The sequence below is a fragment of the Eptesicus fuscus genome, chromosome 2 (assembly GCF_027574615.1).
Source record: "Eptesicus fuscus isolate TK198812 chromosome 2, DD_ASM_mEF_20220401, whole genome shotgun sequence".
Lineage (NCBI taxonomy): Eukaryota > Metazoa > Chordata > Mammalia > Chiroptera > Vespertilionidae > Eptesicus > Eptesicus fuscus.
In genome coordinates this window covers 14010604-14032040 of record NC_072474.1, presented here as the reverse complement: position 1 = coordinate 14032040, position 21437 = coordinate 14010604, and the positions used below count along the sequence as shown (strand labels likewise).

Here is a 21437-nt window from a genome sequence, read left to right as displayed (position 1 = left end):
TCAATTATAGAAGATAAATAAATCCCAGATACCAGGGCCTCTGCTTGGGTCACCTGGGGGCATGGCCAGCCTGCAAACCACCACAGGCCCCTCACCCAGGCTGCCCCATGCCCCAAGGGAACCTGCACCCTGATCTGGGACACACTTCTGGGCAAACCAGCTGGCCCCCACCCGTGCACCAGGCCTCTATTCTATCTAATAAAATAGTAATATGCAAATTGACCATCACTCCAATACACAAGATGGCTGCCCCCATGTGGACAAAGATGGCTGCCACAAGATGGCCAGCAAGGGAGGGCAGTTATGGGTGATCAGGCCTGCAGGGAAGGGCAGTTAGGGTTGACCAGGCCAGCAGAGGAGGGAAGTTGGGGGCGACTGGGACTACAGGGAAGGGCAGTTGGGAGGGACCCAGGCCTGCAGGGGAGGGCAGTTAGAAATGACCAGGCCTGCAGGGGAGGGCAGTTAGGGGTGACCAGGCCTACAGGGGAGTGAACTTATAGGCAAGCAGGCTGGCAGGGGAGCAGGCATCAATCAGGCTGGCAGGGGCGTGGTTAGCGGGTGATCAGGCTGGCAGGCAGAAGCAGTTAGGGGCATTCAGGAAGGCAGGCAGGTTAGCAGTTGGGAGCCAGCAGTCCTGGTTTGTGAGAGGGATGTCTGACTGCTCATTTAGGATTGGGCCTAAATGGGCAGTCAGACATCCCTCGAGGGGTCCTAGATTGGAGAGGGTGCAGGCTGGGCTGAGGAACACACCCTCCCGTGCATGAATTTCATGTACCAGGCCTCCAGTTTTCTATAATTCATTATGTAATGAAGCTGATATCTAATGGATTTAAATGGGAACAGGAAAGTTTAAAAATAAAATATTATTTCTTTGTCATGTGAACTTATTACAGTGTTATTGCTCATTTATACTTTACTTGAATGATAATCTCATGCATGGAGGGGCAGAGAGAAGAGGAGGGTATCATCCATAATATTGATAGTTTGTGTCATCTTTTCTAAATTCATGTTTTCTTCAGTATTTTTATTCATTTCATTTTCTTTTTGTCTACTATTACCAAAATTTTCTAATTATAAAACTATGAAGGAAAAATATCAAATGGAAATGAAAAATGGAAACTCTAAGGAAAAGAAAAAGGTTGGTACATGTTCAACCAGTTATCCACCCACCTCATATTACTAACAGTGTAGAACACTCAATTTTACATGTAACTCTCCAATACCACAGCACAGTAAATGAGACTATATATATCATTACAATCCCCAGTAGAGATAATGAGAGCATATGCACAGCCACAACTATCCATTGAGATAATGAGATTATAAATACTATACGTTATACCTACGGCTTCCAGGAATAATGAGAAGTCATCATTTTATGGTCATATTTCTGCAATCATCCTTGAGACCAGGAGACAGTGAATTCAGAGATAACCTAAAGAGGAATAGAAACAGATAACCGTTTATCATAGCCTTTCCAAAATTAGCCCATGAAGAAAGGCACAAAAGGCAACCAAGTTATTGAATATAATCATTTGTTAACTAATATCTGCTATTCTTAGAGCACCATGAATAATGAGGGCATTATTAAGGACAGCATGGCCTGGAATACTCCTTTACAGTGTTCAAGGTCATACCCATAGCTCTCATAAAGATAGGGTACAATTAAGAGCCTTTGAAAAATAATCATTTTATGTATTCCTCTTGTCTTTTAAATTAAAGCAAAACCAGCTTTTAACACATTATAAACAAATCATATTTTTGGCAATAGTGTTTATTTTCTGCAGCCAGAGGATACTTATGCATCCACTTTCCTGGTGGAATCTAAACAAAATAAACTGATGAACAAAATAGATCCAGAGATTAGAAACATGGAACAGACTAATGAATCTCAGAAGGAAGGTGGGGGTGGGGTGGGGGTGGAGAGGGAAGAAGGGGAAGAGACTAACCAAAGAACTTATAAGCATACTAGTGGTCCAGTGCACGAAATTCTTGCACGGGAGGGGGGGAGGGGGGGGGGTTGTCCCTCAGCCCAGCCTGCACTCTCTCCAATCTGGGACCCCTGTGGGATCGGGCCTAAACTGGCAGTCAGACAACCCCCTCGCAATTCGGGACTGCTGGCTCCTAACTGCTCACCTGTCTGCCTGCTTGATCACCCCTAACCACACTGTCTGCTGGTCTGCTTGCCCCCAACTGCACCCTCCTGCTGGCCTGCTTACCCCCCACTGCCCTCCCCTTCTGGCCTGATCACCCCTAACCTCCTCTGCCTCAGCCCCCCCCACCATGGCTTTGTCCGGAAGGACGTCTGGAAGGTGTCATGGTCTAATTAGCATATTACCCTTTTATTAATATAGATAGGATATGACATACTGCCATAACTATAACATATATCTACCAGTATTACTCTGTGAGAATACATACTTCATGTGATAGGAAGTCATCTAATACATTACATTGTATATGTTGTAAGTAGTAGGAAATTCTGTATTTGTAGCAATAATATACACCCTGTGACTTCCCTTCCTGATTTGGGAATGGTTCCCCAGTTCTTTGAACGTTTCCTGGCCCCTAATGTATTTTTTTTTGTCATTCATTGTAACTTTACTTACTGTTTATTGCACATGATTTGAGGTCTTTAATTTCTAACCACCAAAGATTCAAAGGACTATTTTTTCCATGAAGCTTAACATTAACATTAGTGAATTCATGTATTCATGTGTTTTTATTGTAAACATCTGAATTATTCACATTGTCATAGATCCTGAACTCATAAGTGTGGACCATGCACAGGCTGGCAGCAAGCCAGGAAGCCACTCTGCAAGCAAACAGATACTCTGCATAAGGAGAAAAGTCATAGCACAACATTTAATGTCCAACCTGACTCACCTCAGAATGTTATATATATTGACTTCTTAATTCAGATAGTATTGGGAACTCAACTTCTTGGTTTGTGACGGGGTTGACCTGGTTTTGGGAGGATTATTCTTGAAATAATTAAGGAAAGGGGGGCTCAATCTTTCTTCTTGGTTTCTTGTTCCTCCTCAGCACCTTCATCTTTCTTCTTGTCCTCAGTTTCTTGGGCATTATCTCCTTCACCTCCTTCTTCCTCCTTTGCATCCTCAAATTCTTCCTTGGCATCTTCTTACTTTTCCTCTCCTTCCTCTTCCTCAGCCACTTCCTTCTTCTCCTCCTCTTCAGCTTCTCCTTCAGAGGGGGGTTCATCCTTAGCTTCCTCGGCTTTTGCAGCCTCAATGGTCTCCTGCACCTCGATCTGCTCCTCCTGGATTTGCCTGGTGTATTAAGAAGGGAAGGAGTGAGCAGACATCAAGTAGGAGCTGGTCTGTAAACCACCGTAGGCAGATCCACCAAAGACCTGGGAACTCTGGGAGTAGCCGCTGGCTATGCTTCCCATGCTGGTGAAACTGAGCTGGGTCTCCTCACCTTTCAAGAGTTTCCTGTAAGCTGCAATGTCAATGTCCAAAGCCATCTTCACATTCAGGAGGTCCTGGTATTCTTTTAAATATCGTGCCATTTCACTCTTTGTAGTTCTCAACTCATTTTCTAATTTGTTGATTGTGTCCTGCATAGCACTAACGTCAGCATTCTGCTTATCCTCCAGCTCCTGCAGCTGCTTTCCCAGCGCTTCGTTCATGCCCCAGCTTGCTTTGATCTCCAGGGTCTTGGCCTTGAGCAGGCGGCAGCTCTCAGACCCCTCATCCTTGGCGGCAAGCACCATGTAGGTGTCCTTGGCAGCACTCTAGGTCAGCACGGTGAAGCAGCTCTTGTACCATTCTTCGGCATTCTGCATGTTCTTGGCAGCCAGCTTCTCATACTGGGTGCGGATGTGCTTGAGCATGGTGGAGAGGTCGGACTTGGAGAACATGTCCATCTCCATGGAGATCTGAGAGTACTGGATCTGCGCCTCCTCTTTGTGCACTTTCTTCAGAAAGGCGATTTCGTCCATCAGGCTGTCGATGCACTTTTTGAGCTCAGCGCCTGTGAGAGCCGCCTCATCTGCACCTTTGCGAGCCTCCATCAGCCAGCCCTCGGCATCCTCATGGTTCAGCACCTCTTCCTGGTAGCTTGCCTGCAGGTTGCTCCCAGCCCCTTCCGAGCCCCAGTGCCTCCTAACTGCCCACTTCCCTCTCCTTGCCAGGGACGGCCGTGGTGGGGTGGGGCACAGGCATCAAACTTTCATTAAAATGTTCAACCTGGGCCTGCTCCACTGGTGTCCGCAGGCAGCCCAGGGGCAGACAGTGATCCCAGAGACCCTGGCCAACCCCACCTACCCAGGTCCCCGATTGTTGCCCGGACCCCGCGGGCAGTGTCACGCGCTGCCTGTGCCGCCTGCCCATCCCTGATGGAGGCCTGGACCCCGCAGGCTGTGTCAGGTGCTAACTGCCCTGCCTGCATATGCAAATTTACCCGCCATCTTTTTGGGTTAATTTGCATATCACTCTTGATTGGCTGTGGGCATAGCGGAGGTACGGTCAATTAGCATCTTTCTCTTTTATTAGTGTAGATATATATAACCCATGGACATAGACAGTAGTGTAATGAAGGCCTAGGGTGGGCTAGAAGGTGTCAATGGGTAAAAATGATACATCTGTATAATTTTCAACAATAAAGATAAGTTTTTTAAAAAGTATGAGGGTAGAATAAAGATATTTTTTTTAAAAAGTTTATATGACAGAAAGAGCTCCCAGGCTCAGTTTGGGCATGGGGTAGAGAACTAATTCCCATGTAATCCAAATTGGAAAATAATTTGTATACTTCTCTTCAGTTTTGATACTTGAAATTTAATTCCCCAAAGTAAAATATTCCTGCATGTGATAAAAGGTGATTCTACTTTCAGGAATATAGAAGTAAAATTTTCACCCTCTGCTTCTTGTGCTAAGTTGACAATTTTTAATGTTTGATTATTTTGAATTTTGGCTAGAGTTTTGAAGGAAAGTCCAAATCTGAATGTTCACAGAATTATTTCTGCCTATCTCTAAATTTTATAATCCACACCCCTCCCCCCCCCCCTTTAAGATCCAGACACGGTGGTTCCTTTACTATTTGTATAATATGCCAAAATCTCTTCTAGGCCTTTGTTCACAAAGGGCTTAAATGAACTTCCGCAGCTAGAAAAAATTTACTGACTATCCTCCTTTCGGTATACAAGCAAGAGAGGTTTGTCATTCCTCATCATCCTACTTAAGAGACCACCCTTTCTCCCTATCAACCCAATCAAGTTACTGTCTTATGATAAATTTCCACTTTTTTCTCACTAATTATCACAATCTGAAGATATATTTTATTTCTATTATTTAATATCTGTTTTCTCCACATGGAAATAAGAGGCAGGAAGAAAGAAAGCTCTTCTGTATTGTGTATGGCTATAGAACAGGAATATAACACATGCCTGGGACTTTATAGATATTGGTGATAGATAGATAGATAGGTAGGTAGATAGATAGATAGATAGATAGATAGATAGATAGATGGATAGATAGATAGATAGATAGATAGATAGATAGATAGGATCACTAAGTATAGGTTACCATGAAGACTTTAAAACAAAAAGAATCAAGGCCTTTGTTGGAAATGTATTTCTCATTTCCTAAATGATTATGTATGTCAACATTAGAAACTTTCAAATCTGTAGAGTTTATTTGAGCCAAACTAAAGCCAATTGCCAGGAAGCAAAACCTCAACAGACTGAAAAAATGCTCTGAAAAAAATGGCAGTTTTGCACCTTATTTTATACATTACAATCAAAAGAGGAGACATAAGTTGGTTGCATGAAATCCATTGGTGATAGATTAGGGAGGTGTCAGAAAGCAAAGTAGTGCATGGGGGAAAACCTTTGGGATTGGATAAAAAGTAAAATGATAGACAGATACTTCTCTCACATAGGTGGGTACAGAATAGTTAACTGTCAACCATTAACATGATAACAGTAACAATGGGGGGATTTGTGGTCTCCCCTCTGGTGAGGTGGTTATGTTTTGAGGGGTCCAGAAAAAGAAAATTACTTTATTATTGCAGAGGCATGTTTATTAGACAGGCTTAGTTAAAGTAAAGATTGGCCTTTGTTAGAGAAAAATTCTGTCCTAGGACATGACTGTCCACCATGAACTGCTTTTAGCTAAAAAGTTTTAATTTCAGACCATCCTAAGTGCTTAGTTTATGTCTCTCAGTTTGTAAGGCCACCACACAAGTCTCCCCTGAGCTTGTCACTTTTAATATGTGTCCCCTTTTCAACTACATGAATATGTAGTCATATATAATTTTATATATATATATATATATATATATATATATATATATATATATATTAGTAGCCCTGCACACAAATCCATGCGCCAGTAGCTCTCTATGGGGTCTGGCCACTCTGCGCCCACTGCCCAGAGGCTCTCTGTGGCCCAGAGGCCCATCAGCTGCTGGGTGTGGTACACTTGCCACTTCGCCACTGCGATGATGCAAGCATTCCATGCCTGGTCTGGCCAGATGCCCATTAGCAAGCATTCTGCCAGGCTGCTCACACTGCCCACTCTCAGTGGCCACCCCCCTGGGACTGGGGGACTCTGGCAGGGCTGAGAGGACTGGACACCACCATCTTGTAGCAATGGGCACTTCCATATTTGTGATGGAGTGATGGTTAATTTGCATATTACTCTTTTATTAGATAGGATATATATCCTACCTAATAAAAGAGTAATATGCAAATTGACCGCACCTTTGCTACGCCCAAGCCACGCCCACCAGCCAATCAGGGCAAGTATGCAAATTAACCCAACCAAGATGGAAGTTAATTTGCATACATAGGCGCCCTGAGCGGACCCCCTGCAACGGATCGCAGGGAGCTGGGTGTCTGCTCTGGCACCAGGCCAAAAGCCTCCGCCATAGGCTTTCGGCCTGGTGCATGTGTGGACCCCCTGTGATTGATCGCAGGGAGCTGGGTGTCCGCTCCGGCACCAGGCCGAAAGCCTCCACTGGAGGCTTTCGGCCGGGTGCCGGAGCAGACCCCCTTCAATCGATCGCAGGGAGCTGGGTGTCCACTCCGGCCCCAGACAGACCTGCCAGAGCAGACCTGTTGCAATCAATCGCAGGGAGCTGGGGGTTGTTTCGGCCTGGGCAGTAGTGGACCCCCTGTGATTGATCGCAAAGAGCTGGGGGTCCGCTCCTGCCCAAGGAGCTGAGGGTCCGCTCCTGCCCAAGAGGCTTTCGGTCTGGGCAGGCCTGGGCAGGGGCTGAGCCAGTGATCAGAGGGAGCTGCAGAGGCTTGCCCAGGCCTAAAGCTTCGGCCAGTGGCTTTAGGCCTGGGCAGGGCCCAGCCCTCAATTGGTGTGAACTATAGAGGAAACACCTTTTCTGACTGCACATTGGCTAAGCTTCCTGTATGCCACTGGTAATATTCTTAGTAACTTGGGTAATAAGAATCCAAAAAGGTGATCTAGGGTTTTTCCACCACACTTCTGGAGAAAAAAACGAAGGTCCGCTGCTGGAAGGCTAAGAAATGTCATATCCTGCCCTAGCTGGTTTGACTCAGTGGATAATGCCTCGGCCTGCAGACAGCAGGGTCTGGGTTTGATTCTGATCAAGGGCATGTACCTAGGTTGCAGGCTCCTCCCTGGCTGGGGCCCAGATCAGGGCTCATGCAGGAGGCAACCAATCAAAGTGTTCCTCTCACTTTGATGTTTTTCTCTGTCTTTCCCTTTCTCTTCCACATTCTCTAAAAGTCAATGGAAACATATACTCAGGTGAGGATAAAAAATAAATAAAGAAATGCATATCCTATGAAAGACACATCTTGAAAATGCCTAAAGAAAGTTGTCATTTTTTCATGGTGAAGGGACTGGAGTCCGTGTTGATGAAAACACTTGGGTGGCTGAAGTGACTGGCAGTGGCTGCAGCAGCGGGGTGATGGGGCTGGTGCCTTCCCCTGATCAGCCCAGTTGCCTCCCACAAAGGGAGGCCAGACTGCGGCTTAGGCCCGCTCCCCATGGGGCATGGGCCTAAGCCATCAGTAGGACATCCCCTGAGGGCTCCCAGTATGTGAGAGGGGGCAGGTTGGACTGAGGGACCCCCTACCCCCAGTGCACGAATTTTGTGCACCGGGCCCCTAATATATATGTATTTTTTGCCCATAATTTGGGCACTTAGTGTGCTACTGCTACCAGGGTATCTTTGTCTCTAGGCTTTTTTCTCAGAGAGAACTATGGAGCTAAAAAATATATGTATATACTAGAAGCCCGATGCATGAAGATTCGTGCTAGAATGGGCTTTCCTTTCCCTGGCTGCCGGCACTGCCTTTCCACTCTGGCCCAGCCCCTTTCTGCTCAGGCCCCAGAGCCGCCTCTTTCTGCTCTGGGAGCCACCTCTTTCCACTCCGGCCCCACCTTCCCATGCTGCCCAGAGGCCCTGAGAGATCGGGGGTGGGGCAGAACGCCTGCATCGTCGCCATAGCAATGATGCAAGCGTCCTGCCCCCGTCACTTGGCTCCTGTGCATGCAAATTAGCAGCCATCTTTGTTGGGTTAATTTGCATATCACTCCTGATTGACTGGTGGTGTAGCGGAGGTACGGTCAATTTACATGTTTGTCTATTATTAGGTAAGATTTTAATTCATGAACACATAGACATGTATAATTATTTTAACTCCACTGGGTACATCTTAGACTTCCACCCATCCTTATTTGTAACCTGTTTCTCTGACAGTGAGAAACTTGGCTTTTTTTCTTCCATCATATATTTACTTACTTGGTTAAACCTAGAATATACCTAAAGTAGCATCAGGAGTACTTGAAAATGCAATAGCCTTAACTAGAGAAATATTCATAATTCTAAAACAAAGATAGTACAATCTATAATAACCTATAATAATAAAAGTATAATATGCTAATTTGACCATACGTCCTTCTGGATGACCTTCTGGATGAAGCCAGGGCTGCAAGGGAAGCCCGGGTCCCAGGTGCCTGCAGGCAGCTGGAGGGAAGCCCAGGTCCCAGGTGCCAGAGGGAAGCCGGTGCCAGCAGCCAGAGGAAGGAAGGCCTACTCTTGTACAAATTTTGTGCACCGGGACTCTAGTGTTATTATAATTCGACTAGAGGCCCGGTGAATGAAATTCATGCACTAGGAGGGATGTCCCTCAGCCCAGCCTGCACCCTCTCCAATCTGGGACCCCCTCGGGAGATGTCTGACTGCCAACAGTCAGACATCCCTCTCACAATCTGGGATCGATGACTCCTAACTGCTCACCTGTCTAACTGCCTGATCATCTCCAACTGTCCTCCCTGCCAGCCTGATCACCCCCTAATTGCTTTCTCCCCCACGCCGGCCTGATCTCGCCCCTAATTGCTTGCTCTCCTGCTGGCCTGATCACCCTAACCAACTCTGCCTCAGCCCTCCCTCCCCCCACCACGGCTTTGCCCAGAAGGAATTTGGATGTCTGGAAGATATCCCATTGATCCAGTCTAATTAGCATATTACCCTTTTATTAGTATAGACTAGAGGCCCGGTGCATGAAATTTGTGCATGGGGAGGGGGGCATACCCTCAGTCCAACCTGCACCCTGTTCAATCTGGGACCCCTCAGACATCCCTCTCACAATCTGGGACTGCTGGCTCCCAATTGCTCACCTGCCTGCCAGCCTGATCACCCCTTAACCACTCCCCAGCCAGCCTGATCGATGACTAACTGCTCCCCTGCTGGCCCCATTGCCCCCAACTGCCTTCCCCGCCAGCCTGGTCGCCTCTTATTGCCCCCCCTGCTGGCCTGGTCACCCCAACTGCCCCCCCCCTGCAGGCCTGGTCACCCTACGCAGCCTGCTGTTTTGGTCATTTGGTCAACTCTCACTAACACCCTGCTGACCTGGTCACCCCATGCAGCCTGTTCAGTCGTCCGTTCCATTGCAATAGGTATATATATAATGATTAATATTAATAATAGGAAGAGAGCAAAGGGGAGGCTAGACATGATAAGCATGGGTGGCATGGTCATCTGGGTGGCTACAGCTTCATGCTTCCCAAGGAACCACCATGTCCTTCCTTGCAGATCACTGGGGGAAGAAATCGAACAGAGAGAGAGATGGGCACATGCGCAGTGAGATCAGGATGACATAGGGAAGGTGCTCATCTGTCAGTCTAGCCTGGGGAACAATGGATTGGTTAGGGGATAGGCCCCAAGCAAGCTGTGAAATCTTGGAAAGTTAAACCCCACCAAATAAAGAGTTCCCTCTCTCTTGCTTGTGTGTGGGGTTGTTCCGTTTTCTCTTGCTCCATGACCCACACATGCTCATGAGCTCATCTGTTTTCTCTTTATAGTCATGTGGCCTTACCTAGCCATGTGGCTCATGGCTGTGCAGACCTCAATTGCAATGGACTGAAACTTGGAACAGAAGCTAAGCTAGACATATGCTGGCCTGTACTGTACTTTAATATGGAACAGAAATTCTCGGCAGTGGCCTTAATTCTAGTCCTGCTGAAGAAAAGATTGGACTTCTTCTATGGTGAGAAGTTAGAAATGGGACCTTGGAGAAGAACCCCCTTAATTTTACATCATCAGTAAAGCTTCCCAGGAAACCTCATCCTTCCATGGGGGTCTCAGAAAATTATTTCCTCCAGGCACTCCAAGAACTCAACTTTCACTGACAGCAAAAAGAGACTTAACTTGCTTTGAATTGAGAAATTTGTTTTTTAAAGGACTTGAAAGAAGCCCATTTTTTTACTAATGTGTTTTTCAACAAATCCCCATTGCTTGCTGCTAACTTCATCTTTAGCTTTCTTGATCCCTCTTTGATGAATATTTCCAAACTAGATCTTCACTTCATCTCTCTATCTAGCTTTGTAGAATAACAACCTGTTTTTTGTAGTTACATTTTACTTTGGCATCCTTATGGTACCCAATTTCTTTTCTTTGGCATCTGGTTCAGTTTAGAGTAATTGCTAGTAAGACTAATCCCTGCTCCTTACTTACCATTTAAGAAATCAATCCCAAATTAAATGAAAGGGGTAGGGAAGCCTTTTTAGTCCTTAACCCTTTTATCTCCTTACTTTCACTATTCTTAGCCTCTTTCAAGACACTTACTCCTTAGAAGACCCTCTTTCCTTTAAAGACATAGCTAACCCATTCTACCATCTTTATTCAGGCTAAAACTTTAGAGATATTGTTGACTCTGTATTTTATCTAGTTTTAAAATCTAATTAATAGTTTCACAGTTTGTTATCCTTCTCACCTATGACCTCTTTCATGTTTTTATGCCCAGGAGATGCATTTGTAATAATTAAATCAGCAGTACATCTTGCATGGGAAATTAAAATCAGTTATCCTTGTGCCCCAATGTATTCTGCATACTGCTAAAAATAGCCTTATTAAACTAGCTAATGATATGTTTTCTAGGGCCAATTAGTTCCCATTAGAATTAAGTACAATTGCTTAATCAAATATTTGAGTCTTATTATGCTGTGATATCAACCAACATTTCTGGAAGTGATCCTTGCTCTTTCCTTTGACAGGCACAACCCTCAAGTAAAAATAAAAACTCTACATTCCCTGAACCTTTTTTCACTTTCATTTTGCTTATATTATTTTCTTAGTATTTCAGAGGAACAGGCTATCACTAAAGGCACATATTAGAAATTTTAATATTCTGAGTTTTAGTTATATAGGCATCTCCCTTAAAAAGCTAGAAAAATAACAGCAAATTAAAGAAGTAAACAAACTACAAAGCAAGAAACAGTAATCTGTGAAATAGAAAACATTCAATTAAAAAAATCAAGAAAGCTAACAGTTGGTTTATTGAAATGTTTCATAAAATTAATAACATTCTGATAAGATTGATATGACTAATAAAATATGTGTTATATGTAGTAATTTATATATGTCATATATTATCTCAGTGGGTAAAAAGGTGGACTTAAGAGACTCTATAGATATTAAAAAGCTAATTAAAGGCTAATAAACTATATTAAAGGTAATAAAATTATATCATGATACATATTTTATGACTATATATATTTATATACCCAAAGTGACACAAGTTGAAATTTTAAAAATTTGTCTACTAAAGATTTATTTATTAAAGAAATTGAAACCTCCAAAATTTCTCCACTTATAAAATTAAAGTTCATGTAAATTATTCTAAATAGTGAAGGGCAAAATAAAATATCAGTTTATATAAATTTTTCTTGAGGATAGAAAAAAGGAATAAATTCTAATACTTTTGGAGGTTAGGATAATTTTCATAACAAATCATGACAAGAACATTACAGAAAGAAAAATTACAAGTTAATCTCTTTCTGCACTTGGACATACATGCATATATGCATAACAAATAAAATATTTAAAATAAATTCCAACAATATATAAAGAGGTTAATATGATGAAGTGGGATCTATTACAGAAATGCAAGGTTGATTTAGTGTTTTAAAATCAATCATCACATCTACCTCATTAAAAGAATAAAGGAGAAAACTCAAATGGTTATTTCAATAGATGTAAAAGCAGCATCTGATAAATTTGACCCATATTGAAAGGTATTTAAAAATGTAGATAATTTGGAGTAGAATGGAATGATCTTCATATGACATATTTTAGTTAAAAACCTGTAGAGCAATTATAATTCTTAATATTTACTGAAAATGTTTGCTTTAAGACTGGGAAAATTAAAAGAATATCTACTAAAACTAGGTATATAGTATTCAGTACTATATTTGAGTTATTAGTCATTGTAGTAAGCTAGGAGACAACAGATATAAAGACCATAAGGGAATAAATAAAACTGATGAACATGACATTATAATATATACAGAATACCTACAGGATCTAAGACTACATATGTATATATATATATATATTAAATCAATTGTTAATATAATTGTTTCTTAATAAAAGTTGGTATTGAAAATTTAAATAGTATTTTTCTATATACTCTCAAGAAATCATTAAAAATTAAAACTAAAATATTCAACATCATAGCATCTAAGTAAAATTAAATAACTTGGCATGATAAGTCCAATTCAAGCTGTCTATATCCTCTAGTCTGAAAAAACAAAGTTGTATTGAGAGGAACTGAAAAAAAAAAAACACCACAAATAAGTCTCCTCTATTTTATTTACAAAATCAATAACTTTCCATTCAAATTTGCAGAAGTTTTTTATTTTATTTTATTTTTTTAAAATATATTTTATTGACTTTTTTACAGAGAGGAAGGGAGAGGGATAGAGAGTTAGAAACATTGATCAGCTGCCTCCTGCACACCCCCTACTGGGGATGTGCCCACAACCAAGGTACATGCCCTTGACCGGAATCGAACATGGGACCCTTCAGTCCGCAGGCCGATGCTCTATCCACTGAGCCAAACCAGTTAGGGCATGCAGAAGTTTTTTAAATCTCACCTGGCAGGGGGCTGGGGAGGTGGGGCGGGGAGTAAGGGCTGGGAAGAGGAGGGAGAAAGGGAGAGAAAATGAGAGAGAAAGCCAAATATTTTACTAGTTTTCTGTTGCTGCATAGCAGTTATCACAAATGTTGCCACTTAAAATACAATCTAGTTGTTACCTCACAGTTTCTGTAGATGAGAAGACCAGGCATAGCTCAGCTGGGTTTTCTCCACAGTGTATTACATGGATGTAATCGAGGTGACAGCCAGGCTGTCTGGAAGATTAACCAGGAAAGAATCCATTGCCAAGCTCTTTCAGGTTATTAGTAGAAATCAGTCCTTGCAACTATGAGGGTGAAGTCTCTGTTTCTTGTTGGCTGTCAGCCAAGGGTGACGCTCAACTACTAGAGGCTGCCTTCATGTACTAGCCACACGGCCCTCTCATAATGTGGCAACTTATGTCTTCAAAGGCAAGAGGAGAATGTTTTCCCAGTTTACTGACAATCTTACATAACAAAATCCTATATAATAAAGAGGTAATATACAAATTAACTATCACACCATCACAAGATGGTTTCGCCCACAGTGGAGGCAAGGATCCCGTAACACAAGATGGCTGCACCCACAGCAGAGGCCCGGTTCCGTAAGGAGCCTTAATGAGCAATCAGCAGGGACCTGAGGCTGTGTGGCGCTGGGCCGGGGCAGGGGGCCTGAGGATGTGCCCCCCGCCTGTCAGGGTGACACACACTCACATGTCCACACCTGCGTTGGGCCCTCGGCTGCACCACCCATGCCTCGCTGGACTTCACCCTCCAGCCTGGATCCTCCTGGTCCCGCCTCCCTCCGGCACAGCGGGAGTCAGTCTGGGGAAACTTTCTCAGACTTGCTTGGTGCTGGGACTGGATGCATCCGAGCTCACGGCAGGCTCCACTGAGGTTCTTGGTGGCCGAGGGTACAGAGCTGTAGTGTGCAGGTGTGTGAGTGTGTGCATGAGCGTGGACCCGAGTGACACACACTCACACACCCGCATCCACACGGGGCCCTCGGCCATGCCACCCACACCTCCCTGGACTGTCCAGCTGGATCCTCCTGGTCCCGCACCCAGTGGCCTGTCCCCGCCTAAGGTTTCTCAGTAATATAGCGTGCGTGATTTGGTAGTCAGGACTGGGAGCGACTGTGTGATCTCCCCACCACCTGCTGCCCCCGCCCGCCTGGGGAAGGGAACAGGGAAGGGTGCCAGGGGGCTCTTACCACTGAGGGCTGGCGGGGATGTGGCCAGAGGGGGACATGGCCTAGCTGCCCCACCCTGCCCCGAGGCTCGCCCAGGGCTGGCCCACCCTGTGTGCTCCGCCTCAGCCCTGGAGTGCAGGGTCCCCGCTGTGCTTCCACCTCCTTGGGAAACTTTGCTTTTCCAGCTCTGTCCCACACTACAGGGCACCGGATCCCTTTCCTTCCTTCAAAAATGCCCTGAAAAGTGCTCAGACAGCTATGCCAGGAAGGGGTCGCTCAAGATCAGCAAGATTTGTGATTTGCTGAAGGCACATTGAACAGTTTTCACTTAACCTGTTTCTGGGAGTGTAATCTGATTTAAAACCAATGGACTAAACAAACAGAAGCACTTTCTAGAAAGTCAATTTAGAAATGTGGACCACAATTCAAGTGAATTAGCTTTGGGCCAGGAGTTCCATGTCTGTGAATGTGTCCTAAGTAAACAGTCAAATAAGCAGTTATGTTTACTGTAGTTGTTGATGCCAGAGGAAACCGGAAACAACCTGCCCCACAATAAAGGGTTAGTGAAGTAAACCATAGTAACGTCAAACAGTCAGGGATAACACTGTAGCAGTTAAAAATTATGTCTGTACATCCAATTTGTTGGAAAAAAGGCCATAGCCAAATATTAAGTGGAGGGCAGGGGAAGCTCAGAAGAGGACATGTATATTTATATGTATGTATATTTTATATGTCAGGGAAATAATAGTTTTAAAAACAGTGATTCTTCCTGAGCTCTGCAATTGTGTTAGCAAATTGTGTTTCAGGTGTGACAGGTGTCCTCTGGTGTTCCATACATAAAGACGTCCTTGCCTGTGGGACAGCCTGAACCTTTGCCGCACCTGCCCCTCTCTGCTGTGGCAACAGCCCAATCAGACATTTCCTTTTATAAGGCTGGTTTCCTTTTCTCCTTTGCCCAAACCACACCTTTCCAACAAAAGAATATTAACCAAGCAATCCTAACAACAAGTTTTGTTGCCAACTGCAACTTATGCCCTTTTACACAAATGTTGTTGCTTTCAAGCCTACCAGGATGTATTTCAAAACTTTTATTTTTCTGTAACTTGACCATTTTTTATTGCTTAAAATAGTCTGGAGTATTTTAAATACATATAGAAAAGTAGAGAATAATATGACAAATACTTATCTATACTAATAAAAGGGTAATATACTAATTAGACCAGTCATCTTCTGGACATCCTTCTGGAAAAAGCCACGGTGGCCGGGGCTGAGGCAGAAGTGGTTAGGGGTGACCAGGCCGGCCAGGGAGGGCAGTTAGGGGCAACCAGGCAGTCAGGAGAGAGCAGTTAGGGGGAACCAAGCAGGCAGATAGGTGAGTGGTTAGGAGTCAGCGGTCCCAGATTATGAGAGGTATGTCTGACTGCTGTTTTAGGCCTGATCCCTGTGGACATCCCCTGAGGGGTCCCGGAATGGAGAGGGTACAGACTGGGCTGAGGGACCGCCCCCCCCACCCCACCCCCTGTGCACGGATTTCGTGCACCGGGTCTCTAATGTAATCATAAGAGTGACAATACCATCACTTTGTCTATATATCATAAGCTAATCAAGGGAGAAATTATTCTATTGTATCACTAGGTCCTACCTATTCTCAAGGGAAAGGGACTGTGCTGGATGTATATGCCAGAGGTCCAGAAACTGTAGGACCATCTTAGAATTCTGTCTGTCACAGTTTACCCTAAGAATCAAAACTAGTCCAGCTGGCGTGGCTCAGTGGTTGAGCATCGACTTATGAACCAGAGGTCACAGTTCGATTCCAGGTCAGGGCACATGCCTGGGTTGCATGCTTGACCCCCAGTGGGGGGCATGCAGGAAGCAGCCAATCAATGTTGTTTCTATCTCTCTCTTCCTCTCCCTTCCTCTCTGAAATCAATAAAAAAATATATATTTTTAAAGAATTAAAACTAAGGTGGAGGACCTACACCACCAGTCCTAAGGCTAATTATAAAGCTGACTAATTATTGGTTCAAGTATAGACAAGTATAGTAATAGAAGAAAATCAATCTATAGAAAACTGACACACGCACACACACACACACACACAACTGCTATTTAGTTTAATGATGACAATGTAGTACTTTGAGGAAAACATGTTATTTTCATTAAAGAATGTTATGTCAATTGGGTAGTTACCTTAATAAGATGAAAACAAGCAAATCTTTACTTCTTACCTTATTCATGCACAAAAATTAATTCCAAATGGATTGAATGTTTAATGTAAAAATTTATAGAATATAACATATGGAAATATCCTTAGGACCTTCAGTTAAGCAAGTATATTTGGAGAAAAAAAGAAAACCAAAAAAAAATATTAATCATAAAACATTGATAAATTTGTCTATTTTAAATTAATAATTTATATTTGTCAAAAGAAATATAATAATTTATATTTTCATTAGAAAGTGAAAGTACAATGTATGGATTAGAAGACATTTTCAACATATATCTGACAAAAAACTCATACACAATATATCAATAACTTTTTCAAATCAATAAGAAACATTTACAAAATTGTGTAGTAGACTATTGGAGCATAATAAAAGAGAATATCTAACTGGTCAATAAGCATGAAAATATCTTTTAAAAAATTAATTGTTAGCAATATGCAAATTAAACCCACAATGTTATACCACTACACATCCACCAGAATGGCTAAAATTTAAAAAACTTGAAAGCTGAAAATCCAAGTTTTGGACAGTATATAGAGTAATTGGAAATCTTATCCATTACTGTCAGGAATATAATTTGGTAAAACCGCTTTGTAGAAAAGCATAATTGCGTGTACAAAAGCTCATCATGCCCGACCATCATGGATCAGTGGTTGAATGTTGACCTATGAACCAGGAGGTCAGGGTTCAATTCCAGGTGAGGGCACATGCCAAATTTACTGGCTCGATTCCCAGTAGGGAGCATACAGGAGGTAGCCAATCAATGATTGTCTCTCATCATTGACATTTCTATCTCTCCCTCTCCCTTCCTCTCTGAAATCAATAAAAAATATTTTTTTAAAAAGCTTAAAAAAAAAAAAAAGCTGATCAGATGCAAATCTTATTATGTAGGTATGCCACTTCTAGGAATTTACCCTAATATATACACCAAAAGAAACAAGGAATATTTATAGCAGCACTATTTGCATTTGCCCAATTTGGATGTAACCTAAATGTTTAACCATAAGTATAATAGATATTTAAATTATTACATCATATAATGGAATGCTAAAGTAATAAGAATTTGTGAACTATTTCTACATTCAAGAAGAAAGAGGAATCTCATAGATTTGAGCCCGAGAAAATACATGCAAAAGCTTGAATTCTTCTAATGATTCAATTTATATGAATTATAAAAAGGAATATCCAATTGATTATGATAGAAATAAAGATAGAGATTACTCTTTGCAATTGAGATCAAGAAACTAGGAGGGTCATATGTGAGCTATGTGCTGAAAAGCCTGGGTCATGGTTGCACAAGTATGTACAGGCTGTAAAAATTTGTTGAGCTGTACTTTTGTGCTTCCTACATTTCTCAGTATATATATATTACAATAAGCACGGGCCTACTTAAGTAATTTTCAACTTTGTAGGATAGGGTTTATATAATGTTATTTAACTTTTAATTTGCATTAGATTTACACACTCATCAGAAATCTATAATTAACTTTAATAATTAAAATAAGTTATCTGTTAATGCATTTATTTATACTTTAAATACTAAATTCAAGCCCTTGTGCTACTAGGAGTAAACTAGAGAGTACATGATGTGACTACAAATTACTCAATTAAAATTGTGATAATGAGAGGTTTCTTGTCAGCCTGAACCTTGATGCTGACAGTAATTTCAAGCAATTTTCTCCATTTCCCCAAGGAGCACTGTATTTGTGGGCACATGGGTACTACAATATATGAATTTCATTCTTTTTTCCCAAGATAAAAGTAATATGTCTCTAAATTTTTATGTCAATATATGTAATTAGTAACCCAGTGCTTGAAATCACGCAAGAGCCAGACCCATGGGAAATTACACGAGACCCGGGACCCCAGACCCCGCCAAGCCGTGCATGCAGCCCCACCCACCCACGTGCACCTCGCATGCAGCCTCCTGGTGACCGGTCTTCTGTCATTACATGTTAGCATCGTGATGGCCACAGGCCTTTTATAATATAGATGTTTCCAAGTTGACTACATGAAAATTTAATTTGAATTAAAGTTAACTTTGAGTTTAAGATTTTTGTAAGTTGATTAGTTTGTCCATCAAGTAAGCACATCTCTAATCAAGAAAGATATCACTGGGTGGAGTTATATTAGCTACTTGTGAAACATTTTTAATCTGGGTTATAACTTTTTAGAATTTTTCTATTCTTTGCTAGTCTGACGGCTAAGATATTAGCAGAAAGGATTTATGTCATTTCTAGAACACTTTCTCAGTCCATTTATGTTTATTTCTGGTATTTGGTGACAGGTAAGCTGCACTTTAATGGATTAATTTTAAGAAACTTATTCCCTGCTTCTAAGAGTAATAATTCCTCCAATGATTATAGAATTTACAGAGTTCACAAACCATTTATCCATAGTAATTCCCAGGAGTATGGTAAACTGTAATCATGAAATTTTCTAGATGTTGAAAAAAAACAACAGTATTTAATCTAACTTTAATCATACTTACTTGCTCTTACACATAGATTTAATATAAATAAGCAAACAAAATATTAAAATTTGTTATATTTTTACAAATTACATATCAGACTCTAAATGTATTTTTATCAATGCATTTTTGAGTAAATATTTAAAGAACAGAAAAAAATGATTTTTTTCTATTTCTAGTTTATTGAAAGAAAAAGTCAGTGTGGAGATGAACATTTTTCAGATTTAGAAAGTATCTAAATTAACTAACTAAATATAAAAATATTTAATTTTGGTATTTTTAGTGGTAATAAAGATGAACTATTGATTTCAAAAAATTTTCCACCTTCTTAGAGTCTAGTGAGGATAACTTGGCCATTTTTAGGTGCCTTAGATATCTCAGAGTGCTAATACAAAATACCACAGACTGGGTGGCTTAACAAACAACAGAAATTTATTTCTCAAAGTTCTAGAGGTTGACAGTCCAAGATCATGATGCCAGTACAGGCTAATTTTGGTGAGAACCCTCTTTTGAGTTGCAGACTGACAACTTCTTGTGTCCTTAAATGACAGAGAATAGAGAGGGGAAGTAATCTCTCATGACTCTTATTAAGGCACTAATCTCCTTCATGAAGACTCTACCCTCATGACCTCATCTAATCCTAATTACCGCTCAAAAGCACCCTCTCCTGATATTAAATCAAGAAGTAGGGTTTCAACATCTGAATTTTGAGGGGACACAAAATTTCAGTTCATAATACTAAGTGACCCTTAAAGTGAGTCAGCATTGTCTCATATATCTAATTTGATGAACCATGGCATATATTTCCACCAGTCTACTGTCTTATTTTACTTAAACTAAATACTGGTAGTGTAGCTTTTTTCCATTTTAGGATTTTGAAATAATATGTTTGAAAAAAATGCTTAATGTAAGTATCATCAAATTAAATGAAGAAACACTTTTTAAATACCTCCTATATGTCAAACACTGTGCTAAGGCCTGGAGATACAAAGATAAATTAAAAAGATACTAATTTAAAGAACACATGGGAATAATGGTCAAATAAATTTTAATAAAACATAAAATCAATAAGTACAGTGATGGCAAAAACACACACACAACTGTGTAATCTACCTAAGTTGAAAGAGAAGATAATTTTTCCTTTAAGTTTAGAGTCATGACACTTTAAGGATTCATAATGTCAGTCTAGTAAATTGTGGTCAGTATTTTAAAGAAAATAAATAGATGAATATGAGATTTTTATGTGAAACGTTTTTTTTCTTATACACATACAAAGATATACATGCACATATATCTGTACTTGGCTGGTCTTTAGTGCACATCTTTTTTTTTGGAGTCAACATGTTAAAAGTTTTAAGCTTTAGAGAATCAGAAACTGGTTTATAATTTGCTCTTATCATTAACCTTTGTTTTTTTTTCTGTTTTAATAGATATACTCCTGATTACTTATTTAAACAATACAGGTTTTACTTAGGAAGCCCATCTGCAACACTGACTTCTAAGATGAAACTCAACAATTTAACTGAATTCACTTATGCATAATTGAGTCCATGAAATATAAAGCAATCTACTAATTTTGATTCTGAGATGATACAACAATTTCATATCAAGATGATGAAGCTTCGGGAATTCTGGCCTATCCCTACTTTGGAAGAAACAACTAACAGCCTCTCTATTCTAGTCTTGAATCCCATGCCCTTGTCCCCCTAAGATGAGACAGGGAGAGAGGCATGACCCTTGTCAGCAGGGATGAATGTCTCTAAGGGGCAAATGAGGCAAGACAGTAAGAAGCTAGAAAAATTCCTTGGCAAGTTGAATAGCGAAACCAAGAGAGTTAAATGACCAAGCAGTTTACAGCCTTCTAGTAAATCCTCTATTACCTAAACCAAGGACACTTAAAAATAAATGGTTTACACTTCTCCCCAACTAGAGGATAAACAGCTTAAATCACCCCACTCAGGGAGATATATTTCTGAAATCCTATTAGTGCCATTTGTGCCAACCACACCTGAGGACAGATAAAATTAAGGAAATAAATCTCATTTTGGCACATCAGCATAAAACTAATGAATATTCTATTGAGGTTCTTTCCCAAGACCTCCCCTAAACTTCCAACCTTTAAAACCCTCAGAACAAAGATCCCAGTGTG

The 21437-nt window shown here is 41.4% G+C and overlaps 1 pseudogene; it reads right to left on the bottom strand.

Annotated features, from left to right (window-relative positions):
* Nucleotides 1-3010: 3010 nt before the first annotated feature.
* LOC103299777 (neurofilament light polypeptide-like) lies at nucleotides 3011-14155 on the bottom strand (annotated as a pseudogene).
* Between the last annotated feature and the right edge of the window lie 7282 nt (nucleotides 14156-21437).